This window comes from Ranitomeya variabilis, chromosome 2 (genome assembly GCF_051348905.1).
Source record: "Ranitomeya variabilis isolate aRanVar5 chromosome 2, aRanVar5.hap1, whole genome shotgun sequence".
NCBI classification, from domain to species: Eukaryota; Metazoa; Chordata; class Amphibia; order Anura; family Dendrobatidae; genus Ranitomeya; species Ranitomeya variabilis.
The window spans coordinates 737,036,421-737,048,518 of record NC_135233.1 but is presented as its reverse complement, the minus strand read 5'-3'; the positions used below and the strand labels follow the sequence as shown (position 1 = coordinate 737,048,518).

At 44.7% G+C, this 12,098-nt stretch overlaps 1 protein-coding gene and 1 long non-coding RNA gene across 4 annotated transcripts in view; one reads left to right on the top strand and one right to left on the bottom strand.

Annotated features, from left to right (window-relative positions):
- SOBP (sine oculis binding protein homolog) overlaps nt 1-12,098 on the top strand; it is a 298,320-nt gene that overhangs the window by 155,025 nt on the left and 131,197 nt on the right. The gene's annotated exons all lie outside the window — the stretch shown is intronic.
- Nucleotides 9,044-10,268, bottom strand: LOC143809885 (uncharacterized). The gene is made up of 3 exons (XR_013222509.1): nt 9,836-10,268; nt 9,505-9,719; nt 9,044-9,103 (listed from the first exon to the last, which is right to left on the bottom strand). It is a non-coding gene; the product is annotated as an uncharacterized LOC143809885 (long non-coding RNA).

Sequence of the window (12,098 nt, the reverse complement as noted above, 5' to 3'; positions counted from 1 at the left end):
TTACACATATTTTCCCCTATCCCCATTACTCTCATTTTATGTAACAACCTTTTGTGTGGCACCGTATCAAAAGCTTTGGAAAAGTCCATATACACTACGTCCACTGGGTTCCCTTGGTCCAGTCCGGAACTTACCTCTTCATAGAAGCTGATCAAATTAGTCTGACATGAGCGGTCCCTAGTAAACCCGTGCTGATACTGGGTCATGAGGTTATTCCTCTTCAGATACTCCAGTATAGCATCCCTTAGAATGCCCTCCAGGATTTTACCCACAGTAGAGGTTAAACTTACTGGCCTATAATTACTGAGTTCAGTTTTTGCCCCTTTTTTTAATATTGGCACCACATTTGCTATACGCCAGCCCTGTGGTACAGACCCTGTTATTATGGACTCTTTAAAGATTAAAAATAATGGTCTATCAATGACTGTACTTAGTTCCTGCAGTACTCGGGGGTGTATCCCATCCGGGCCCGGAGATTTGTCAATTTTAGTGATTTTTAGACGCCGCTGTACTTCCTGCTGGGTTAAGCAGGTGACATTTAATGGGGAATTTTTTTCACTAGTCATTTTGTCTGCCATGGGATTTTCTGTTGTAAATACTGATGAAAAAAAGTCATTTAGCATATTGGCTTTTTCCTCATCCTCATCCACCATTTCACCCAGACTATTTTTAAGGGGGCCAACACTGTCATTTTTTAGTTTCTTACTATTTATATAGTTAAAGAATATTTTGGGATTATTTTTACTCTCTCTGGCAATGAGTCTCTCTGTCTCAATCTTTGCTGCCTTGATTTGCTTTTTACAGAATTTATTTAATTTTCTGTATTTATTTAATGCATCCTCACTACCTACTTCCTTTAATTCTCTAAATGCTTTCTTTTTGTCCCTTATTGCGCCCCTAACAGCTCTATTTAGCCATATTGGTTTCCTCCTATTTCTAGTATGTTTATTCCCATACGGTATATACTGTGCACAGGTCCTATCCAGGATGCTAATAAACGTCTCCCATTTTCTTTGTGTACCGTATTTTCCGGCGTATAAGACGACTGGGCGTATAAGACGACCCCCCAACTTTACCAGTTAAAATATAAAATCTTCTTAAAAGTCGGGGGTCTTCTTATACACCGTATGTCGTCTTATAGGGCCGGTGAATATGTGCCTTTTTTTTTGGGGGGGGGGAGTGATCCTGATGACGATGAGGGGGCGTCTCACAGGAAAGTGAGTATCCCCCATTACCTTATTGTAGCGCTGCAGCGTGGGGGTCTCTGTGCTGGGAGCGGCGGCTGCTGTGCTCCTCTTCTGCAGTGTGGGGCCTCTGTGCTGTGGGGTGGCGGTGGCGTATCTTTATGCAGTCGGGGCTCCTCCGGCATCTCCTTAAAGCCTGGAGGCCCCGCCGGCAACTCCATCGGTACAATGTGGTGGCCTCCGGGAAAATGGTCTCAGCATGCCCTGACAGTGGGGGGCTCTAGTTGCATGTATGGGGTGTGAGGATCCCTGAGTCCCCATAGTGATCTGACCCCGGTGATACTACATCAAATGGTAATATGTCAGTGTGGTGTCAGGGCGCCCTCTGCTGGGAGACTCCGGGAGAGCAGTGTGTAAAACATACCTTTTATATCACACTGGCAAAAGTGCAGACGCCACCTGCTGGGACCAACCCAAACTGCATCACATATCCACAACTTGTTCTGCACACTCATTCTGTAGAGAGTTTGTTACAATGTATCAGTCCAGGCTATTGTCTGAAGTAAAACGCAGCAGCAGTACAACTCTCCCCCGTCCTGTGCTTTGTTACAGTGTATCAGTGCAGGTGCTCCCACAGGTCTTTGGATGTAACCAAGAGCGCTCCATTCACTGACAGCAAGCAGAGGTCTATCAGAGTGAGAACAAAAGTGACGGAGACGCAATGCAGCGGCCATTTTCCCGGAGGCAGCTCAATAGGTGCGATGCGGTGGCCTCCGGGAAAATGACCGCTGGGGGCTGCGCATGCTCAGATTCAGATCTCGTCCCGAAATCTCGGGACACGAGATCTGAATCTGAGCAGCGGCCATTTTCCCGGAGGCCACCACATTGTACCGATGGAGTTGCCGGCGGGGCCTCCAGGCTTTAAGGAGATGCCGGAGGAGCCCCGACTGCATGAAGATACGCCGCCGCCGCCGCCCCACAGCACCAGAGGCCCCACACTGCAGAAGAGGAGCCGCCGCCGCCGCCGCCCCACAGCACAGCAGCCGCTGCTCCCAGCACAGAGACCCCACGCTGCAGCGCTACGATAAGGTAATGGGGGATACTCACTTTCCTGTGAGACGCCCCCTCGTCGTCATCAGGATCACTTCCCCCCCCCCACCCACCATATACACCCGGCGTACAAGACGATTCCCGGCATATAAGACGACCCCCGACTTTTAAGAAGATTTTCAGGGGTTAAAAAGTCGTCTTATACGCCGGAAAATACGGTACTTTTATGTCTCAGGATATCATCCCAGTTAATTGCACCAAGATCCTCTCTCATCCGTTGGAAATTTGCCCTCCTGAAGTTTAGTGTCCTTGTCACCCCCCTACTACCCATCTTATTAAAGGTTACATGAAAACTTATTATTTTGTGATCACTATTCCCCAAGTGACCCCCAACCCTTATATTTGATATGCGGTCTGGCCTGTTGGTTAATATTAGGTCTAGCAGTGCCCCCCTCCTTGTTGGGTCCTGAACCAGTTGTGAAAGGTAATTGTCTCTCATAGTTGTCAAAAACCGATTACCTTTGCTGGAACTGCAGGTTTCTGTTCCCCAATCTATTTCAGGGTAGTTGAAGTCCCCCATAATAATGACTTCTCCTTGAGTCGCAGCTTCATCTATTTGCTTTACGAGGATATTCTCCATTGCTTCCATTATTTTTGGAGATTTATAACAAACCCCTATCAGTAATTTATTATTTTTTCCCCCTAAAGTTGTTTATACCGTAGTGAATTCTCTCCTTCTCACAATGATTCTGCCTGTGTACAGCACAACAACTGCTATTTATTTGGTTGTGACACCCATTATTTGGTGGTGCAGTATGTTCTGCTCATGTCACAGATGGATACACTGGAATCTCGTGGGCACACGGCACTGAAAATGTGTGATCTTTATGTGTTACATAATCCAATGAGAACACTGCAACGAAGGCACACCAATTGTAAATTTGACAATGTGCTCTACATTTGTCACAAATGAAAAAAAAATTGAAATGTAAATGAACACAACTAACCTAATTTTAATTTTAGGAAGGGTAAAGATGTTACTTAATAAAAGAAAGTGTGGAATTACCGTAATAGTGATTTTGAACAATGTTTTACCATGACTTTATGGTTGAATAATTAGCAATGAAGATGATATTTGCTCTCTAATTGTCACGTATTGGAGGGTCTTTACTTCTGTCAAATAGTTGAACATAGAATGACCATGTAACTGTCACGGGGGTACTGGGTAGACTACAGCTGATTACCCGGGCCCCTGCAATATCCCTCAAACTAGGGAAACCCTGTCTGTCCCTCTCCCAGAGTTTACACTGAAGGTGTGCATGTCTGGGCCGCCAGGCCTGACCCTGAGTCCTGTTTCAGTACTAAGCTGAAACCTCCACCCGCCACCCAGTGATAAGACCTCTCACCAATCCCTACAGAAAGCACAGACAGGGAAAACTAATAAACGCACCACACCGCAGACACACGGGAAAACACTATAATGTGCACAGGGCAAATCAATACAAATATAGGAAATACAGACAAGGTAATGGTAAACAACACTTAGCTTAATGCTGCAAGGCACAAAACAGCAGGAAGTAACACCAGATTCACTGGACACAGCAGTAGAACAACAGTTCCCAGCAAGCTCCTTCTCCCAGCTTGGTCGCTTTAGAATGAACTAACACCGACAGTCAGCTGATGAACCAGGTGACCTCTTAAAGGATGGAGGGAGTGGTCACCACAAACATCAGCTGACCCAGCAGCAATGCAATAACACCAGCGGCCACCGGGAGGGGAAAACTGCATTAACCCCCGATGACCAGAAAGGAAAAAAGGTCTTAAACTGAGGTAAACCAGATCTGCCACAAATCCAAAACTGGATCGTGACAGTAACCCCCTTTCAATGAGAGGCCTCTGGACCCTCAACACTGGTCCTCACCAGTAAAAAACCTACAGTGAGAACGTCTCGATTCACCAGAGCTCACCTCCTCAGTCACCTGACCCTCAGGTTTACGGTGGACACAGCACGATGGAGATAACAACGTAGGTGGCACAAATCTCCAGAGCGCCGACCTGTGGAATGAGTTGTGTATGGGCATTACTGAGGGTAACTCCAACTGGTAAATCTTCGGACTGACAATGGCTGACACCCGATATGGCCCAATTACCCTTGAACTCCAGATTCCAGTTCCACACTTCCACCTGATATTTTGGTGGACACCCATACGTAATCATTCACACACAGGTCCGGACCTGAACGTTTATTTTCACGCATGCATCTGCCACAAGATGGTGAACTCTTTACAGAACCGACAGAGGCATCCCCCTGTGTCGCCAAACTCACTCCCCCACTATGCATCGAGGGAACCACCACCCTCCTCTGACCCCTCCTCCTAAGAGGTCTCTGACATACTGGTTTAGAATGTAGTGAGGGTAGAGTCTTGCCCCTACTCCCTTCAAGCACCTCTACTGCCCCCACTGGAGTAGAAGGGGTAGGTTGTAGAAGGACGGCAGAGATCGTAGTTCCTGGGCAGCAGTCCTCACACGACTGACCCCAGCTGACTACTTCTCTGGACCACCAGTCTATGACCGGGTTGTGTTTTTTCAACCAAGGGAGTCCTAAGACCATGGGAGTTGGTATGCCCTCCAAGACGTAGCATGACAGGGACTCTTCATGACAAGCCCCTATACGCAGATGTATATTGTCTACGACATGGGTAATGCTCCCCTGGCTGAGCGGGGCAGAGTCAATGGCCTGGACGCTTAGAGGTCTAGCTAGCGACTTACTCATCAGGTCATGGGTCTGGACAAAATGAGCATCCACCAAATTGACTACTGCTCCACTGTCCACAAGCACCGGAACATTCTCAGTTACCCCACCAACAACCACCTCAGCAGGTAAGGTACACTGAGACGAGAAAATGGAGGAAATATACACTCCCTGGTCGCTTCCTTCCACACAACCAGGGGGACGCGGCTTTTTAGATGGAACAGGAATTTTGGCACGAGCTGGGCATACATTGATAAAATGACCAATCTGCCCACAGTAAAAACATGCCCCCACACCACGGCGAACCCCAGACAACCCCGTTTGGAAACCAACTCCTCCCACCTGCATGGGTTTGTCCGCCTGGTCAGGTGTGACCTCCTCCCTAGCAAGGACTACAGGGGGCACATTAGGTGTATGCCTCTCCCTCAAGCGTCTATCCACCCTGATGGCAAGGGACATGGCGGCCTCCAACGACTTGGGGGCGGCGTACTGTACCAGAGTATCTTGAAACCTAGGGGACAGACCCTGCACAAAATGGCTCCTAAGGGCCGGGTCATTCCACTGTCTGTCAGTGGCCCACCTCCTGAACTCTGAACAATAGTCCTCCACCGGCCGGCCCCCCTGCTTGATCTTACGGAGTCGGGATTCCGCCAAAGAGACGCCGTCCGGGTCACCATATACCAGCGCCAGAGGTGCAAAGAACTCGTCCACTGACCGTAGAGATGGTGAAGCGGTCGGCAGGGAGAAGGCCCAGGATTGTGGATCACCTTTAAGAAGAGAAACGATGATTCCCACCCGTTGTTCCTCACTCCCTGATGTACGAGGGCAGAGCCTGAAGTATAACTTGCAGGCCTCCTTAAAACCAAAAATGTATCTCTCCCTCCAGAAAACCTGTCAGGGAGAGATATCTTGGGTTCTGGTAGAGCCTGTACCTGAGCCGAGGCCCAGAACCCCAACAACTGCTGCAGCTGCTGCACCACCTCACCACGCAGATCCTTGAGCTCAGTGGTGAGAGTCTGGAGCAGTTGGGCAAAGGACTGCATGGACAGCACGGTGGCGCAGTGGTTAGCACAGCAGCCTTGCAGCGCTGGGGTCCTGGGTTCTAATCCCACCTTGGACAACATCTGCAAAGAGTTTGTATGTTCTCTCCGTGTTTGCGTGGGTTTCCTCCGGGCACTCCGGTTTCCTCTGACATTGCAAAGACATACTGATAGGGAATTTAGATTGTGAGCCCCATCGGGGACAGCGATGATAATGTGTGCAAACTGTAAAGCGCTGCGTAATATGTTAGCGCTATATAAAAATAAAGATTATTATTATTATTATTTGAGCCATGACTCACCAGAAAAAATGTGACGGTCGGTGTTAATGTCACGGGGGTACTGGGTAGACTACAGCTGATTACCCGGGCCCCTGCAATATCCCTCAAACTAGGGAAACCCTGTCTGTCCCTCTCCCAGAGTTTACACTGAAGGTGTGCATGTCTGGGCCGCCAGGCCTGACCCTGAGTCCTGCTTCAGTACTAAGATGAAACCTCCACCCGCCACCCAGTGATAAGACCTCTCACCAACCCCTACAGAAAGCACAGACAGGGAAAACTAATAAACGCACCACGCCGCAGACACACAGGAAAACACTATAATGTGCACAGGGCAAAACAATTCAAATATAGGAAATACAGACTAGATAAAGGTAAACAACACTTAGCTTAATGCTGCAAGGCACAGAACAGCAGGAAGTAACACCAGATTCACTGAACACAGCAGTAGAACAACAGTTCCCAGCAAGCTCCTTCTCCCAGCTTGGTCGCTTTAGAATGAACTAACACCGACAGTCAGCTGATGAACCAGGTGACCTCTTAAAGGATGGAGGGAGTGGTCACCACAAACATCAGCTGACCCAGCAGCAATGCAATAACACCAGCGGCCACCGGGAGGGGAAAACTGCATTAACCCCCGATGACCAGAAAGGAAAAAAGGTCTTAAACTGAGGTAAACCAGATCTGCCACAAATCCAAAACTGGATCGTGACAGTAACACTTGATAACTCTCTAACCTAAAGAGTAACCGTCTTTTAATTTGTATTTCAGAAATAAATAGTATCAATAGTAGACATGAAATTAACACTAGGACTACTGGACTCGTGACCCCGCCTAGAACTACTGAAAGGAGTCATTTTGACTCCTTGCTTGTTTTCGTTTATTTTTAGAGTTTCATTTGTGGTTATTTATTAATAATTATATTTTTTGTAATGTATTATTATTGTGAGATCCAACAGTAATGCTTTTGATTGTTTTTTTTCTGCTTTTCTTATTTTTCTACAGAAAATAACAATAATTATAATAGACGTTTTTCAAACATTTTTTTTTATTCAAGTGCACACATATAAACAACAACTGAAGAACAAAAAGCAGAGAAAATGTAGGTGGAGGAGCATAAAAATGAAAATATGGCGCAGAATTCACCTTCTAAACATTTGGTGTTTCGCATTTTAGGCATTGCCTTTGATTTATGGCAGTACATTGCCCACACAAAGACTTACCACAAGTCTTACAATTGCCGACAGATCTATTTTTCTTGCACTTTTCTTTGATCTGGCAAAATTTTGTTTGAACCATCACTTCTGAACATGTAGAAACTTGGGACGTGGAACCCTTTTCCCTATCTGTGACATAAGGACCACTCAACTCTCTCACAAGCGTTTGCAAAAATGCCTTGCGTGACATTTTTTGGTGGGTAATCTCCTTGAATATTATACATGCATTTATACCCACAAAGTCTAAGGCATTTTCAAATGCATGAACAGGCCATCTCCTTGTGGATGTTTGTGTGGTATATTTTCGTGCCATCTGATCCACTACATTTACTCCATATTTTGCTTCATTGTAAAACTTTACCGTTTCTGGAGGTTTTTTTAGCGGAATCAGACGCAACAACAACATCTGGATGGACGGAACTCAAAATGACAACATTTTTGTTGGGCTTTCCTTGATATACTGTAAGTGTAAAATTGTCTTCATTTCTAAACACTTTAGTGTTGTACAATTCCTCTTTCATGGATTTTATTTCTTTAGGCATTTCTCACCTTATCTTATTCAGTGTTCCCACGATGGTTGTTCCTTTGCTTTTTAGCTGTTTAGCTAATTTTACTGAAGTAAAATAATTATCGGTTGTAACATTGCGACATTTTTTCAAAAACGGGTCCAATAACTTCATTACCACATGGTCAGCTAAACGGTCCTCAGCACGGCGTGTGTCATCTTTGCCTAGATAAGGGAAGCCATTTGCCAGATATTTGCTCTCCTTATCAACAGCTAGCCAATATTTGTGGCCATATTTATCTGGTTTGGAAGGCATGTACTGCGTGAATGGACACCTAGTTTTGCTTGGGAAAAGTTGCTCATCCACCGTTATGTATGGGCCAGGTTTGTAACACGCAATACAATTTGCAATAAACCTGTCCCACACAGTAGAAAATAGAGCAAACTTGTCCGTTTGCAGTCTCTCCGATCGAGTAGATTTCTCATCAAATCTGAGAAACCTCATAATTTCAACAAAGCGGTCCCTAGACATTGTCGCTTTGCAAAACGGTATTCCCCAGTCATTACACCAAATACTGCTAATCGAGTGACGGTTCGTGCCAGATATTCCACGAGCATAGAATATCGCAATGAATGCATCTAGCTCCTCATCAGATAGAGTAAACTGTAAATTATTGTTCCTGCATGCTTCTGCAAGCGTACAGTTCTTTATATGTGTCAATATATATGAATCAAAAAATAAACGCCATGCGCTCAAAGGACTATCGATAATGATATTTCTTCTGGCGTATCCTGTAGGGCCAGGCGCTTCTCGAAGAATATTTTGGCTGTCACGCCTACCAGGCAAGTGTTGTCCAATTTCAACAGGTTTCCATTGAATACCATCCGCTGAAACTAGTATTCCTTCAGATTCGCCTTCTCTGGTGTTTGTTGTTGCATTACCTTCGCCGCCATCGTTATCTGTTGTTCTTTCATTTCTGGGACGTTTTGCTGATTTTTTCTGTCCACGACTAGGAGGATGGTCACGAGGCAACATAACTGCATGAGCCCGATCCCCAGTTGATGTGCTTGGAATATCTGGAAAAAAGTTGATGAATATTTAGAATTTTTGTTTTGTAAGGGTCCGTGCACACTGGCTGGATTAGCGGCGGAATATCCGACCGGATATTCTCACCACAATCCGGCCCGTACCTGCCCGCTCAGGTACAGAGCGGAGTTTCATACCTGAAGCTCCGCTCCGAACCCCGGGCTGGAGCTGCTGTCTGGGACGGAGCTGTGCTCGCACGTAAGCAAGCGCTGCTCTGTCCCTGACAGCGGCTCCAGCCCGGGGTTCGGAGCGGAGCTTCAGGCATGAGCGGGCAGGTACAGCCTGTATTGCGGCAAGAATATCCAGATGGCTATTCAGCCAGAATTCTGCTAGTGTGCACAGGCCCTAACTCAGTGTGTGGAAGAACAAATAAATACACATAACTACTTACCTTCTGGATTTGTTCCTTCTGAGTCTTCAGATTCACTTGATATGTTCTGAGGAATGAAATCTTCATCACTGTCAGAATCAAATACATGTTCCTGCAATTCGGATTCCGATTCATCCTCCGGTATGGATTGCAAAGTAGCCAGAATATCCTGAGGCTTTATCAAACGTCTTCTCTCCATATTCCTCACAAATTCCATAATTCTATATAGTTCCCTGCTGAAAAATAGAAATGAAATGAAAACTAAAAGAAATAATAACTGTTCTGCCACCTTCAAAAGTAGGTGGGCTGAATCAGTTGACAGACAGCTAAACTATTTCATAACAATTCATACCTGTATGAGTCTTCAGAGCTCGTATGTCTGCGTCTGTTCTCTTTGTCTCTTCAGCTGAACTGAAAGTAAAGTTACTATCCAGAATACTGTCTCCTGCTAGGACCTTAGAAAAACACCACCCTTCATTAGCATAAGATAAGAGCCTAGAGTAAACAAGCTATTTTGTTCAGCATTACACAGTAATACAAGCAGGTAAAACACAAGGAAAATGTGAAAAGTTGACATGTAAATTGAACTACATCTATATGAACATCAGGGTAAATAAGACAGAGTGAAAAAATTATGCACAAAACTTTATAGCAACATTTAGTGACAAAAGGACCTCAAAATATAGTAGGGAGTCAAAATGACTCCCTTCAGTAGTTCTTGGTAAATTTTGAAAAAAACGCGCAAATTTTTTACCAAAATTATTTATTCTCACAAAATCTTTTTTCACATCATATTTGACGAAAAGTCACCGAGTTTCAAGCCGGAATTCTGAAAAATGTAGTCACAGAAGAGAAATAAAAAACTAAAGGAGTCAAAATGACTCCATCAGTAGTTCTAGTGTTAAGAAACTTTGCGATATATTTTCTCAGGGAAATCTGCTTCTTTCTCCTCTAGAACTGATCAGTCATTTTCAAAATTTTTAATTTTTCGGTAAAATTTGTATTTAGTGCAGGCAGAATTTCCTATTATTGAGATAGGGTATGACAATTGTCACTGATAAAATTCTATGGAAAGGGTAAGAGAGAGGAGCTAGAGATAGTATTCATCTCCATGTCTATAAGGAATCTTGCCAATAGTAGACATGAAAATACGAAAGTTTGTAATATATTTTGCTAGAGAAATCTGCTTTTTTCACCTCCAAGACTGATCATTCATTTTCAAAATTCTAAATTCTCAGGTAAAATCTGTATTCGGTGAAGACACTTTCCCATTACTGAGATAGGAGATGGCGGCTGCTACTGATATAAATGTGTTATCGCTGTAATTGTACTGACCTGAAGAATAAAGCTTCCTTATCAATTTTACTACACGTGGAACAGCATAAACCCCCATAAAAAATCCTGATTTGCTGGTTTTTGTTCATTCTTCATGGACACCTTCAAACCATTCCAACAAAATTTGAACTTCAATATGGTGCTGGATGTACCCTGGAGAAATTACACAACAAATTGCATGGTCCATTTTGTCTCTGTACCCTTGTGAAAATGAAAAATTTAAGGCAAAACAAAAATTTTGGGGGGAAATTATTTTTTTTTTCATTTTCACAGTTCAACGTTATAAACTTCTGTGAAGCACCTGTTGGTTCAAGATGCTCACCACACATCTAAGTAAATTACTTGAAGGTTATAGTTTCTAAAATGGCATCACGTGTTGGGAATTTCACTGGCACATCAGGGGCACTCCAAACCCTACATAGCATCCTCTAACAATTCCAGCCAATTTTACATTCAAAACGTCAAATGGTGTTCCTTCCCTTCCAAGACTTGAGGTGCACATAAACATTAGTTTTCCAGCACATATGGGGTACCATTATACTCAGAAGAAATTGCACAACAAACTGTATTGTGCAATTTCTCCTGTTACCCTTGTTACAATAAAAAAAAATTGGGACTAAAAGAACATTTTTGTGGAAAACGTGATTTTTGAATCTCACAGCTCTACATTATAAACTTCTGTGAAGCACCTGAAGTTCAAGGTGCTCACCATACATCTAGACACATTCCTTGCGGATTCTAGTTTTTAAGATGGGGTCACTTGTGGGAGGTTTCCACTGTTTAAGCACATCAGGGGCTTTTCAAACTAAATATGGCGCCCGCTAACAATTCCAGCCATTTTTGCGTTAAAAAAAAATCAAGCAGTGATCTTTCCCTTCCGAGCCCTGCCATGCACCCAAACAATAGTTTTCCCCCACATATGGCATGTTGACATACTGTTAGGGGTCGAGTTCCCGCCTCTGCACAGGGGGAATCTCGAGCCATCTCCACTGTGGTCTCCCATTCTTCTCCTGCCGCAGTGGAGCCTGCTCAGCTGAGGCGTTGGTCCCAGCATCTCGCTCAGTCTGACACTGTGCAAAGGGTTACTGCTGCCTTTCCAGCTTCTGCCATTTTAGCCAGTACTGGTCAGCGGCGAGCAGACGTCTTTGGGACTAAGTCCTACTTTTCCCCTTCTGAGCTTGCCCAGGGTAAGATCTCTCATTGGAGATCAAGGGTCACATGCTCAGATACTTCAGCAACTCCCATTGGTCCTCTAGGAAGGTCCTGAAGTTGCTGAAGTT